The sequence below is a fragment of the Cervus canadensis genome, chromosome 11 (genome assembly GCF_019320065.1).
Source record: "Cervus canadensis isolate Bull #8, Minnesota chromosome 11, ASM1932006v1, whole genome shotgun sequence".
In the NCBI taxonomy this organism is placed as follows: Eukaryota; Metazoa; Chordata; class Mammalia; order Artiodactyla; family Cervidae; genus Cervus; species Cervus canadensis.
In genome coordinates, this window is record NC_057396.1 from 40,180,111 (window position 1) to 40,193,512 (window position 13,402).

The following is a 13,402-nucleotide window of genomic DNA, read 5'->3' on the forward strand; positions in this document are numbered from 1 at the left end:
AACCTAGGATACCACATTACATTTAGATGTTGTGTCTTAGTCTCCTCCAGTCTACGGCAGTCCTTTAGTTTGTCCTTGTCTTTTATGACCTTGAGATTTCTGAGGAGTACTGGGCAGGTATTTTGTAGAATGTCCCTCCAGGTGGTTTGTTTAGTGTTTTCTCAAAATCAGACTAAGCTTTTGGATTTGGGGGAAGAACACCACAGAGGTGCAATGCCCTTCTTAGTGCTTCATGTCAAGGGTACATGATACTGATGTGTCTGATTACTAGTAATGTTAACTTTGATCACTTGGTTAGATATGTCTGCCAGGTTTCTCCATTGACAAGTGCTTTGTAATCAGTACAGATTTCTGAGAGAGATACTTTGAAGTTGTGCAAATATCCCATTTCTCTTTAAACTCTTACCTACTAATTTTAGCAAAACAAAACTAAAAGCAAACAAACATATATACTTTCTTAAGCACTGGCCTAGTCAATGAGATCAGTGAAAAGGGGGTTAATAGCTGGCTATCTTTTTTTAAAAAAATACACATTACAATAAATATAAAAGCATTAAAAATTAAAAAAAAATTTTTATACAATCATTTTATAGACACAGCACGAAAACCTTGGACCTCTCTAAGGTGCTAAGTACCTTTTTCCACCACCTAGGTTCTGTGGTGATACGTTGTTGATCCCTTATTAGGATCATGTAGCTATAGCTATGTAGTTATAGCATTGTCATTGGTTGGTTTAGTTGGTTGGTTTCTTTAGTTCATATGTTAACAATTTATAATAATTGTACTATGTATGGAACTCTAAACTAGGCTCAAGTTAAGACATAGGCTAGTAGGAGAAACAAGCTGAATAAACCTTGATACACTAAAATACAAGGCAGTGAACACAGCAGGCACTGGAGTTGTAGACTGTTCTAAGAAGTACAGTGGGTGGGAGTAGAGAATCCAGTTGAATCTGGGAAAATCAGGGGAGACAGCATGGAGGAGGTGATATGGTCTGGACCCACATTTCCCTCTGCTTTGCCCAGATCTTATTCTGAGGGATACTCCTTTCTGAGGCTCAAAGTATTTCCTTGATTACATCGTGGAAAAGCCATTTGAGTCCACATTCCTCTTATTCCTCTATCTCCTTTTTCCTCACTTTGTACCCTGCCTCCCCCATCCTGACGTTTCAGTCATGACTAATAAGATCTTGGCTGAGTTTGGACTTCTGAGCCAAGTAAACATGGGAAGGCCATTCTGGAAGGATAAATGTTTTTTCCAGAGGGGATGAGGGATACTGCCTCCTTGGTCCAGTTGTTCTTGGCCCCAAGACTGTGTTTATGTGGCCCAGTGTTAAAGTGCTTGGACTTAACAAGGGGCAGTGGTCGGGGGCCTGTGGGTTTGAGAGATTCCAGAAATTAGCCCATGTATAGGCTCTCCAAGAGACTAACAGATATTCCAAGAGACTGGATCAAAGCACTGGAGTCCTTTGTATCCTGGGGATCTGAACTTTGAGCTTCATATTGAGGATTGCGAGTTTGAGTGGAGATGGACAAGGGCTGGAAGGCTGGCACGTGGAAGGAGAGCTGCTCAATCCAGCATGAAGAGGTCCAGTAGCCACTTGACCACAGGGTAGTGGGATCTAGGGTCACTATAGGCTGCACCCATGCTTTCCTAGATCAGAGCCTTGGGGTTAGAGGGGCGTGGGTAGGAAATGGGTCAGAGGCAGGTGGATTTAGAGCAGGAATAAGGTCCTGGAAGAATTTCTTTACGTAAAATGCAGGACTTGAGCAAAGAATGGATATTTCTCTGTTTCCCCAGGAAGGCTGTGAAGCAAAGTGGGTGCAGAATGGCCAGCACACGAGGCGTCCTGCCAGCTCTGGTTCTTGAGCAGAGGAGGGCTGGGGTTGCCATCTGGAGGGAGACATTTGTTTTGTCAATTCAAAGCCCCGGTAGAGCTCATGAACAGACTGCTTGATTGGCAGTAAGCAGATTGCCTTCCAAGAGAACTTAGATGAAGAGTTTGTAGCCCCTGAAACAAGACATCTTTCTGCTGCTTTGGACTCATTCAGGAAGCAGGGGGACTGGGTGACTAGGATAGAACAACAGGTCTGGGTTTCTGCCAAAGAACAATACAATAGAACATTGACACTAGAAGGGCCCACTGGAGAACCGCTAGTTCCAACAGCCATCTCACTATATGCAGGAAAAGGCAGAGGTCCTATGGGGCACAAGGGCTTGCTCACAATCTCACTGCCCTGTATCCAGGACCTGATGACTCTTTCTCTGCTCCTGGATTTTTAGTTTTTCCCTTCTTAATCACATTGCCACTCACAGCTAGAAAAGGATAATTGTAAAGTCCTAAGGAGCTCTTGTGTAAGCCTGTCTCCTCACGTGGCAGCCAGAGCCCAATGTCGGAGAATGGGCAGGACACATGGGGAGAACGGGGTGTCCTCTGTGGACGTGCTGCTGGACCTGTCTGCTGGGCATTGGGAGCTAGGCTCCCTAGAGGCATCTGAAGTTATACTGCGTCTCTTAGGCATTCTAGGATCCAACTAGTAATGTTGAGATTGTTGTTGTTTAGTTGCTAAGTTGTATCTGACTTTTTTGTGACCCTGTGGATTATAGCCTGCCAGGCTCCTCTCTCCATGGGATTTCCTAGGCAAGAATAGTGGAGTGGGTTGCCATTCCCTTCTCCAGGGGATCTTCCCAACACAGTCATCAAACCCAGGTCTCCTGCATTGGCAGGCAGATTCTTTACTGCTGAGCTACCAAGGAAGACCAATACTGAGATAACAGCAGCTTTCTTTTCTTGAATTCCAATGCTCCCAAATTAAAGAGTGACTTTAAAAGATTTATTCTGCCCCTTTGTTTTCACATTTGGCATTTCAGTTTATAAAGGGATAAGAATAGAGTATCATCTCTTATAGTGACCAAATCTAGAATCTAATGCTCATATATATATATATATATATATTTTTTTTTTCTCCTCTCGAATTCTTCTCTCAAATTCTTTCATCTTATCGAGGGGACAGCTGTTTCTTCTTTTTTTTATTTTCTAAGAGTCTTTTAAAATGATTTATTTAACACTTTAATTCATTGCTGACTCTGAACGAAATATAAAAGTGGATAGATTTCAAGGGGCTCGTGACTGTGGGGGAGACAGGAGTGCAAGTAACAGTGATAAAATTATATAAATACCATGATAAAGGCATCTTCAGACTGCTGTGGGCTTGCAGAGTAGACAAACAGATCCCGCCAGGAGATCAAGAACTGTTTCACAGAAGAGGTAGTAACTGAGTTGGGCCTTGAAGGTAATATGGTTTTGCTAGTTGGGCAATGAGAGGCACTCAGAAAAAAGGTAACAGTGTGAGCAGTTGGGGGAGGAAGAGAAAAAAAATGCAGTTTTCAGAGCAGCAGGCACTGTGCTGTGATTGTGCCTATATTGGAGTGGTAGTAGTAGGGGAGTATGACAGATGCAGCCAAAGGGATTTCAGATTTTGGGGTGACGCCTGTCATGGGAGGGGTTTGGACTTAGTCACACCGCTGTTGCTGTTAGTTAGGTCTTGATTATTTTTCCCCCAGAGAGTAGTTTTCAGTTTCTTCTTAGTAATGGAAAACCATTTTTTTTTTCAAAACAGTATTTATACCCATCTCCAAATTATATAAAACATAGGATGGCTTTTTAAAGTAAATGTATATTTTCAGTAAGCATAGTGACCTGCACAGTGGAGGTGAGAGAAAGCATTTTTGTGCTTGAATGGAGCTGACCCGAGAGAAATTGCTCATCTGTGGGCGCTGGGCCGTTCCCGAATCCTGCATGGTTTGGCAGTGACTGTGGTGTTGGAGTGCCTGTGAGTGGCCTCTCTGGGAATGGGAAAGACTGTAAAACCCTGGAGTGCGTCCCCGGAAGAGTGACCTTACGAGGGAAGTTCTGGGAAACAAACCGCAGGGAGACTTTACAGGAATTTTTGGTTGAGCCCACAGGCAAGGCACATGAGGAAAAGAGATGTAATTATAGTTTGTAAGTCTATGAAAAGATGCAATGAGTGACATGAAATAGCCATTCTAAGTTTCTTCTTCCTGTTGGACAGGAAGGAATGGGGTTTTATGCATTCATTCAGCAGATTTTTACTGCATGCCAGCTATAAGCTGGGCCCTATACTAAATGCAGAGAGTAAGGTGGTTAGCAAAACAGTCAAGGTTTCCGCTCCTACGGAACTTGGGGAGGAGCACATAATGGCACAAGGGAGCAATTACAGATTATGGTGAGTGCCATGGGGGTTAAGTCCTTATTCAGACTGGAGGGTCGCAGCCTTCTCTTAGGAAGTGAGAGGCAAGTGGAGCCGAGTAAGATTCAGCCAGGCAAAGACTATGGTGTAGGGGAGCGTCCAAGGCAAGGGGGAACAGCCTGGAGAAACTGACACTTTGGGGAACTAAAAGGAGGCTCACGGAGCTGGCACCCAGAGGGGAGGGCAGGAAACTGAAGAAGAGTCATACAGGGCCTTACAGGGACATGGGAAGATTTTAGATTTTACCCTGAATGCCCTGGGGAGCCATTGAAGTGTGTTAAGCAGGAAATGACATGATCTACTGTAAAAGGGTGATTCAGACACCTCCGTGGAGATTGGAGCTGTGAGGGCACGAGTGAAAGCTGGGGCAGTCAGGAGGTTTTAGTCGCAGTTAAGAGGAGAGATCGGGGTGGCAATGAGGTGCAGGAAAATGGACAGATGAAAGATATATCCAGGAAGTAGCATTGTTTGGAGTCAGTAAGTGGATTGGCTGTGGGCCAGAAAGAAGTAGGGATGCACAAAGGTTTCTCCTTGCCAGTACAAGTCTGCATGGGGACTCCCAGCAGACTACACAGGTTACAAGTTCCTGTCTTTCCGGAAAGGTCAGGTAGGATTGATCTGAATCCAACCTTGCAGAGGCAGCAGGATTCAGCTGACCTCTTGCTCTGCCCAGTTCAAGGAACTTACACACAATAGCAGCACCCAGCAGAGATTCCAGTTCTCCCACTGGTGGGGCACTTACTGTGTCCCTGTCTGGGTCCCTCTCCCCCCATCCCAGGACAAGGCCCTAAGGAACCACTATAACCCCAGTCTGCCACTAGGGGGAGCATGGCCTGCATTCTGTGTCAGGTCTGGTCTGGAGGGCTTTTTGAAGTTTGCATTACTTTAGAGAGAGACTGACTTGTATCAGCTTTAGTAATCCGCCCTGACCCTTCATGCTCCTTAGAGGAATGCCTGGTATATGGTGTTTGTTGTTTAGTCGCTAAGTCGTGTCTGACTCTTTGCCACCTCATGGACTGTAGCCCGTCAGGCTCCTCTGTCCATGGGATTTCCCAGGCAAGAATACTGGTGTGGGTTGCCATTTCCTTCTCCAGGGGATCTTCCCAACCCAGAGATCAAACCCAAGTCTCCTGCATTGCAGGTGAATTCTTTACTGCTGAGCCACCAAGGAAGCCCACTCAATAAACATGAGTTGGTATTATAACTGTGATTAGTGTCTTATTGTAGAAATGAATGGGTATTGCCTCTTGTTTCTCAGTATGGAGTCTGGGCAGGTGGAATGTGCATTTTAGGGATCAGGAGAAGAGCAGAACACTGCCTGTTGGGAACGGGACAAGGGAGAAGGTGACTGCTTTGATGGTGTTGCCCTTGCCCTTTCATCCTGTCCTTCACAGATGGGGGACACTAGGGCCTTTGAGGAATGCCTGAGTTGGTATTTGGGTCGGGGTGTTGGATTGGGTATTTTTAGTGGCTGGTTGAGTGTGCCCTCTTTGACACTCTTGTTGCTTCACTGAAGCAGCGGTGTCCCCCGCTTAGGGTTGGTGCCACCCTGTTATTTCCTGCTGGATTTTGTGATGCTCCTCCTACCTTATCTCTTGCATATATTTACCTTTTAAACTAGAGTGAATTAAAATCTTGTTTTAAGAAATTTGCAATAATATTGAAGGTTAGTCAAAAACACAAAGATTCTGCAAGGGGTCTCTGCATTAAAGATTCCATCAGGATCTCTCTAGCACTGTTTGAGGAAACAGCATTGAAAAATATGGGGCTTCCTTGGTGGTTCAGATGGTAAAGAAATTGCCTGCAATACAGGAGACCCAGGTTCAATCCCTGGGTTGGGAAGATCCCCTGGAGAAGGAAATGGTAACCCACTCTAGTATTCTTGCCTGGAGAATTCCATGGACAGAGGAGACTGGCAAGTTACAGCCCATGGGGTCACAAAGAGTTGGACATGACTGAGCAGCTAACAGATATTGTAAAATATCTTCCTTGAGCCTCTGTGTCCTTTTCTAGGGGGCATACCTACTGCCCCAGGTTTTTGTTTGTGATGAAGAGCAGCTGAGATGAATGAAATTCTTAGATCAGTGCCTGATTTAAGGAGAATGCTTTCACACATATCTTTTCATGCTTATCCCATACCTGTCACTTGCCCAGGGGACAGGTTTTATGGGTAAAAGCTGGAAGGCTTGGTGACTTCCCAAGGGCATATGGCTGTCACGGAGCCCAGCACTGCCTGGTCTTCTGACTCCGGCTTTGTCTGGTGCCCTTGGAACTGCTCTACTTAGTACATGAAAGAGAGCTGAAAGGCTTGGGTATTATTTCTAGATCAGCTATCTTCTGGTTCTGTGACCTGGGGCAAGTTATTTGACCTCTCTTTTAGATTTTTTAAAAAATCTGTTAAATTAGTATCATAACAGGAATCCTAACTCTGGGTCTATTGGATTTGAGAGATGAGCCAAGATTTGTGAGAGTTTTTTGGAAAATTATAAGGTAATGTATAGCTGTAGGGCAGGACTTTTTTCCTTTAATCTGTGTGTCAGTATGTTTCACATCTCATAGAGGCTATCTCAGAGCCTTCAAGGCTGAAAGGATGATAATTGAGCCTATCTTATCATGACTCAGAAGGAGTCTTTATCTTCCCCAGGGAATCCAGCCTTGTATCTCATGACTGGCTGTCAAAAAAGCTGTTAGTTTGTAAGATCAGATGGCAGTGTACTTTAGAGGAAAGTACCAGGCTAGGGGGCAGCAGATTGGTCTCTACTGTTAGTACTTCGACTGCCAAACTAACTTTGTTACTGTGGACTAAACATTTGATCCCCTCGAGCCTCAGTTTTCCCATCTATAAAACGGTGATAATAATGCTGGCTCAGATGGTAAACAATCTACCCACAATGTGGGAGACTCAGCTTCAATCCCTGGATAGGGAAGATGCCCTGGAGAATGGAATGGAACCCACTCTGGTATTCTTGCCACGGAGAATTCCGTGGACAGAGGAGCCTGGTGGGCTACAGTCCACAGGATCACAAAAGAGTTGGACACGACTGAGTGACTAACATGATATGACAATATGTTTCAAAAGGTTTTGAGGATCAAACAAGACAGATCCTGTAAAAGAATATTACACCATAGAAACATGTACCAGGGAATTAAATTAAATTAAATATGTACCAGGGAACACAGGACTTGCTGTGTTCCAGGCTTTGTGCTAGCTTTTGGTCAGCACTGATACCATTTCTGACTTTGACGGCAGCTCGCAGAAAGCCTGGGCTTTCGGCTGTGTCTGTATCGCATTTGATGCTTTGGCTGTGACTCTGGACTTGCCCAGGATGCTTACTGGTGCTGACTGAGTCTTTCCTCTCCATCGCAGGAAGATGAGAGACTGCTTTGGCACCGGCGCTAGTACCATGTGTCCCTGCACTGGTTAAAGTCATCGCCCCAACCTGGGCAGGCAGCAAGGTAAGCAGAGAGGCCCGTCCAGGCGAGCTCCTGAGATGTGAGTGCATTTCCGCCTCAACCCGCTGCCCGGAAAACCCCAAGTGCACAAGTCAAGGCAGGGCATCTGGGTCCTCCCTATCCTCGCTCCAGGACCCAGAGGAAGGGCTGGCTTCCCCTCCAAGCGTTCCAGCTGACTCCCTCCTCCCCTCCGCCCCCCCCACCCCCCAGCCGGGACTCTTCCAAGTTATAAAAAATGAGACACTGGAGGGGGAACAAAACAAGTCCACTCACTGTCTTCTCCCTTCTCCCCTCTGAGCTGCTGAAGCGAGTTCCCAGGAGCAGCCCAGAGCCCTTGTCTGGCTGGAAGGGAGGTAGGAGGAGTGGAATGCGTGCGGAGCCCCAGCTGATCAAAAGACAGTGCTGTTCCGTGAAAGCCTCCCAGAACTGAGGGAGAGAGGGGGGGACTGCGAGGGGGTGCGGGGGGGTGGGTAGGAGAGGGAGGGAGAGAGAGAGAGACAGGGAGGGAGGGAGGGAGAGATCGGAGCGAGCGCTGGCGAGAACAGGGTCTCCATGACGACTGGCCTGGCCGGCCAGCAGCGCTCGGCTTATTTGGCTGGAAGGAGCGCCACGAAAGGTCAGAGGAAGGAGCTGTGGGAAGCTCGCAGCAGGTATCGGAGCCGGAGCGAGTGGATTTGGGGGCCCTGGGCTCCCTAACAGACTGTGGTGTGAGCCAGACTCTGCCGAGAATGGAGTGGGCAGGAAAGCACCGGGACTTTCAGGTAAGGTCAGCTCCCGGCTGGGATTGTTTTTCTTCCTTTCCTGGCCGTAGTCTTGGGCTGTTTTCAGGGAGGCAGGCGAGTGTCTGTATGCTCTGCTCTGCTCAGGGTTTGGGGCTCAGGAATGATGTCATGCTACAACAGTTGGATTCTATTAGCTTACGGAGGAGGGAAGCAGCCAGTTTTCTTGACTTTGCAAATCTAGCTGATCTCACTCTTGCTGAACCTGAGGTGTTTAGACTTCACTATAGGAATCATCATCTTACTTTTATTTAGCGCAGAGGCTCAGGAAGTTTTATGGGAAGAGTCTTTTATGTAGAAAAAGAAAAAAGAATTATCATCACTCCCGCAATGTGTTTGTAGGTCTTACATGGAAACTCCAGTGTCTTTTGGGTGGCTGGGTTTGTTCTAGTGAACACTGTTTTGTCTTTTGGCGCTGCTATGTCTGACCTAATGAAAAAAATAAAAGCTAATTAACTCAGCTGGAAGCTGCGGTGAGCTCCAAGTCTCTCTGGGGTAGTTATTAGGAGAGAGGGACTGTACTAGGGATGTCTGAACTAGGGTCAGTCTCTCCTCTCTCTCTGTCCCCCAGGTAGCCTGATAAGAAGCAAGCTGTCTTCCTTTATTATTAATAAAATCCATCACAAGTTTTCCTAAACAAATGTATGGGGTGGAGGCAGGGGGTGTCTGGGGGTGTGGGACCTGTCAAGAGGTTCCTTATCCCGATATCTCTGAGTGAGTTGCTGCTAAGAGCTAGGTTACCTGAGGAGACATGAAGTACTGTGGTTGTGCTGAATGGATTCCCTGGTTAATGTTTGAATCAAGTCTCAGGGCATGCGGTGACCATGCCACGTACTGCTTCTACATTGCTGGTCCTGTGTTTTGGTAAAACTTATCCTGACCTAGAGGGCTGGTGTGTGGTGAACTCAGTGTGGCCTCAGAGAGGAGATTGTTCCAGAAAGGTACTTGTATAGGTGATGGGATCGCTAAGGTTGTCAGTGATCTCATCAGGAGGTTTCATGAAGTGGACACTCCCTGCAGTGGAGACCCCTCAGAAGATGTGCTTCCACTTCAGCCATATTATATCTTAAACTTACTCCTGGGCCTCAGGAGGCTCGGTGGCTGCTTTTGGTTTCCCTGTGGGAAGCAGGAACAGCTGCGGTCCTGGCTCTTTGGTTTTTCTTCTTGAACTTTTTGAACAGAATGTCTTTTGTACTCTGGCACACAAATGAGGGGGCCTTCTGATTAACTTCAGGTCAGCTTGCCAATGAAAGCACTGGCCGTGTCTCGAATCGAGCTCCCTGAATGTGTACATGCGTGCATCACTGTTGTGGCCTGAGGCTCCACAAGGGTGAACTCAATGGCTCTGGACCTCTGCTGGGCCACTTATAAGGCAGTGCTTCCTTTTATTCCACTCCAGGGCTCTTCTGCTTGGTTGATACCTCGATTAACTGGGGGGATGTGGCCTGGTGCTGTTGGCTGGGACTCAAGTCAGGGAATGTGAAGAGGAGTCAGGGGCCCTTTGGTGGGCAACACAAAACCAGGATCTCAGTTCTCCTCTACTTGTGTGGATGTAGTTGGGCAGCTCCTTTAATTTTATGTCCCTCGCTCATGTGAAGAGGGCCAGCAGATGCTCCTTCTTCTGGTGTAGCAGAATGATAATAGCTTTGGGTTTAGGAGACTTGAATTGTGGCTAGGTCGTGCTACTCACCATTCAGGTAGCCACTGGCAAGACTCTCAGCTTCTACAACCTTCAGATTTATTGGCTGGTGAGATGGAGGTAATGATAATAGTTCCTCCACAGTACTGTTGGGAGGAGCAAATGAAACAATTTCCACGGAAGAAGTTTAAACCAGTCAAGACCTATATAATGTAAGATGTTATGAGTTGACCCTTGAAGAATGGTCCCTCTCTCTTCTGGAAAGTCACTTTGCTCTCTGTTCTGGTTTTCCCATTTAGAAAGGCCCCTCTTCTTTTTTGCATTTATAAATAAAAATGAGAAAAACCTTTGAAAACTTCAAGATGTTAAAGGAAACATATAGGCAAGTTTAGTAAGAGTGATGTTCACTGTAGCCTTGGAGCCTCATAAATGATCCTTGAGAGATGAAGCTTTCCTTGGGTCCCCTGACTCACGTGTTTTCCTTTAGAGGAGAGGGATTCTAAGAGACCCTTGGCTTGTCCAGTGTCCCACAGCTAGCTGCCTGGCGCTTACAGAGTCATAGATTTTAGTAGCTGGAAGGGAAGCTGCTGGTTGCTAGGGCCCGTTCCCTCATCCTGTTAGGTTGTGCTGGGAAAACTGTTCTGAGGGAGCTCAGAGGCCTTTGGGTTTTTAAAGGCAGGGTTCTAACTGGCAGGAAGAGTTATTGCTCTGAAAGGTCCCTGGGGGCTGGGCAGCTCTCTTAGGAACCTGTGGCTACAGCTTAGAGGGAAACAAGAAAGAAAGAAAGAAATGAGGAAGTGGGAATTCCAAGGGCAGAGATACTCGATATGCCTTGGGACTGTGCCAGGGAACAGAATCGCAGGGGAGCCTCTGGGCAAGGGCATGCCAGCTCTGTCCTCGGGGACACCAGGAGGCTCCTGGGTACTAGGCGGGAACACAGCGGGGGCGGGCTGGTACCCCACCTGCAGCCGCAGCTCTCGTAGGGCAGGGGCACACCTGCCAACCAGGCCCTGGAGTGCTGCCTAGGAAGAAGCTCCTGAACAGATTAAAAAAAAAACCCAAAAAACAAACAAAAAAAACAACAGAGCCTTTTCCCCAGGTGAGTCTTGTCACAGCAGCCTCTCTAGCCTGGGGGAAGCTGTCCACAGCTTAGCGCGGGTCTGCAGCTGTTCCCGGCTCCTGCAGTCCAGCTTCCCAGAGCTGAGTCACAAGTTGGACCCCTCCATGTTCCTTAAGGATTAAAAAGTAACATTTCTGTTCTCACTCTGTCTCTCCCACTTCTTCTACTCCTCTTCCTGCTCTCTGCAGCCCTGGGCTCCTTCTGTCTACAAAATTAGAATTATCAGTTACTCGGGGAAGTTGAAACTTTGAAATACCCTGGAGGACAGGCCAAGGCCATCCTCAGTTCTGCTGGCTCTGCCCCGTCCCTGGAATGAAGAGCTTGGGGGTACCGTTTGGAGCGGTGCCCTGACTCCAGATATCACGGCCATTCTGCTGGCCGGGAACTAGGAGGGGTGCGCCCCACTCCCCACCTCACTGGACTCAATGAACTGTTTCCAGGAGACCCACTGGCTACCGGAGTGAGGTGGAGGGTCTGAGTCCTGGGCCTTCCAAAGCACCTCCCTATGGGCTGGTGGGACTGAGAGGCTGGGAGCACGTGGTCTGTTGCTTCTCTTAGCTGTTACCCGTCGGTGCCCTGGAGGCTCCTGATGTTTTGTGTGGGGCCCAGGAGAGTTTGCTGAGACAGCCAAGCAGAGGGAAGGCATGTGGAGCCTGGAGGAGGCGGAGGCCAGGCAGCAGCCCCGCAGGGCTTTAGCTTGTCTGCCTTCTGTGCCTCCATCTTCACTGGGGAGAGCGGGCTGCGGGTAGGGGGAGGGCAAATCTGCTGACAGATGAGTGGGTTCTTTGATTTAGAGGAACCGTGGAAAGTGGAGAAGGGACCAGGAGGGCATGAGAGAAGGGAAAAAAATGACCATCTGGCATGGTCTGCAGAGATGTCTCTCTCTGTGGGAAAACATGCGTTAGTGAGTGGCTTCTTCTGCGGTGGGGAGGGAGACCCTGCTCTAATGCTGGGGAGGAGGTGCTCTGTCCACCTGTCCCAGTAGGTGGGTGGGGTGAGATGCTGGGTAAGTCTGTCTTGGGAAAACATGCCATGTGATATTGTCTGATAGAAAATACCGGGGTTGGGATGGAGGTCCAAGAGGAAGGGGATATATGTATACATAGAGCTGATTCACTCCATTGTACGGCAGAAATTAACACAACATTGTAAAACAACTCTATTCCAAAAAAAAAAAAAAAAACCCCAATGTCTCTTGTTTCTAGCCATAGGCCCTAGAAAGACTGGCCTGGGTGTGTGTGTGTTGAGGGGAGAGGAGGATGCCAAATGAGTCTAGACTACCTTATTGAAGGATTTCTCCAAAGATCCATTCTCATTTTTTTTTTTTTTTGACTTTGGTATACTGTTGTTGAGGGGGTGTTGAAATGATCACAATACTCTTCTCATCTGAAAGCTGAACTGTCTGTAGAAAGGGTGAATTATATGCAATCAGGATATGAAGCCTTCTTAACCAAAGCTGACTTGTCCCTGAGAGTTTGTCATGAAACTCTGTTTCTCAAAGATCCAGACTCTCTTTCTGTGTGACTTGTCATCACTGAAGGGGATTTGTATGTGAGTTGGCGATTGGCTAATAGGAAACATCACAGTGAATGAAGGACTGTTTGAACCTGGGTAAAATGAGATGAACATAGGGTTATGGAGACAAGCTCTGAAGCAGTAGGAAGACTACTGGAAGGAAACAGGAGAGAGGCCCTGGGAAGAGGACTGGGGAAAAGGTAGTTCTCAGGGATAGGAGGGATGGTAGAGGGGGTACCTGGACTCACCTAGGAGGCCTTCACGACTTAGCAGAAGGCTGGTTTGCCCCCAGGGGGCTCAAGGAGACAGCTTTGTGTAGGTCCTAACAGGCACTGGGAGGGCAGGAGTGGGTGGGGGTGGCCAGCACTGGGGTCGACACCCCTGTTCATTTGCTCTTGGACTTGGCGACATCCCTGGTCTCCGCATGTTCTCTAGGTCTATTCACTCATTTAGTCAGTGAATCCAGAGGATCTGGGCCAAGAGCTGGGAAAGACCTAAAAAAAATATCAAGTGTGAGATTTATCATATATATATATACATAGTATTACATGATTTATTATGGTTATTTCCTCCCCAGTGTGAGCCTCTGTCCATGTGACTGAGAAGGAACACAGACCTTCTGAAC

At 47.4% G+C, this 13,402-nt stretch overlaps 1 protein-coding gene across 7 annotated transcripts in view; it reads left to right on the forward strand.

Annotated features, from left to right (window-relative positions):
- The window catches only part of DENND2B (DENN domain containing 2B), a 163,708-nt gene that overhangs the window by 36,887 nt on the left and 113,419 nt on the right, over window positions 1-13,402 (forward strand). For 3 of the 7 annotated variants that reach the window (XM_043482312.1, XM_043482314.1, XM_043482313.1), the window contains one exon: window positions 7,639-7,727. The exons of 2 other annotated variants lie outside the window; for them this stretch is intronic. The gene's annotated coding sequence lies outside the window, so the exon portion shown is untranslated. Of the gene's footprint in view, window positions 1-7,638; window positions 7,728-8,021; window positions 8,078-8,228; window positions 8,486-13,402 lie in introns of those variants that run through there. 2 more of the 7 variants (XM_043482316.1, XM_043482311.1) reach the window with 2 other exon arrangements.